Here is a 1,421-nt window from a genome sequence, read left to right on the forward strand (position 1 = left end):
ACACACTCCAAGACACGTGATTCCGCAATCATTTATGCAAGTACACACAGACATACATACACACACATATACACGCACACATACACACACACGCACACACACATACACGCACAGGTAACATACAGACTAGAAAATACAGCGACCTATCACTAAATACAAATATGCAAATAAGCAAGTACATACAAATACATTATCAACTCCAAGAAAACATCAACGTGAACGAAGGAGTGAACGAACGAACGAACGAACAAACGAGTGAACCAGCAAATCAGCGAACCAGTGTTAGAACGGAAACACGTGATAAATTTTATGAAACCCAATTTATTTAGCGCTTAACATCGGCATTTGAGGTTGTACGTGTTTGAATTATTGATGGATGCTTCGTGCCTTCTAATGAATTATAATAACCGAGCTGGGTCTTCTCTGTATTTTCTTGTTTATGTCGTTGTCGTTGTTGTTGTTGTTGATGTTGTTGCTATTGTTGTTAATGTTATAGGAGTAGTAGTAGTACAGACAGTAACGGTCGCTGCTGCTGCTGCTTACGTTAACGTTTTTGGCCCATTGCAATTTTAATTTTATTTGGTAATGTCTGTCCGCTCGTGATGTTCTCACTCTTTTAACTTATCCAGTTAATAAATATTCTTTAATTATCCATTGTTACTCTGTCTAAGCCAAAATGTTATTTCAATTTGTGTCTGTTTAACATCGATGTACTAAGTGTTAATGACATGTTGTTGTTGTTGTTGTTAATGTTATAATGCTGCCGTTATGAGTGTTATTGATGTTAGCGTGCTGTGTTTGTTGTGGCTTTGGTGGCTGTTGTGGCTATGGTTACTGTTGTGGTTGCGGCTGTAGTGGCTGTTGTGGTTGTGGCTGTGGTGGCTGTTACGATGGTGAGTGCAGGTTTTGTGACAGGAGCAATTGAACCTGGATCGTTTGATAGCTTCTTTTATTAATACGGCTTCGCTAGATGGTTGGTCCTGTGATAATGTTGATGACGACCATGATGTCGGCTGGTGGTAAGAGTTGTGGTGATGATGAAGATAATGATGGTGGTGATAGAAATGACGACAACGATAATAAAATGTTGATGAAGAAGAAGAGAACAATGACGATGATGAAAGTTATGTCCAGAAATAACACCAAAACGAACAACCTAATATAACTGATTAGAGTACATGTTCAGATGGAGACTAATCTTAATATTAGATGTGTACTTCAGATAAGTAAATTTATTTATTAGCAAAGGTATTATTATTATCTACAAAAGGCGATAGATTCGACAATGATGATAATGGTTGTAATGCTTGTGAAGATGATGGTGACGACGACGACGATGATGATGATGTTGATGATGATGATGAAGGTGAGTTGTGATGTTGAGGTTGATGATGATGGTTATGAGGAAGGTGATGATGATG

Source organism: Helobdella robusta (assembly GCF_000326865.2).
Source record: "Helobdella robusta unplaced genomic scaffold HELROscaffold_60, whole genome shotgun sequence".
In the NCBI taxonomy this organism is placed as follows: Eukaryota; Metazoa; Annelida; class Clitellata; order Rhynchobdellida; family Glossiphoniidae; genus Helobdella; species Helobdella robusta.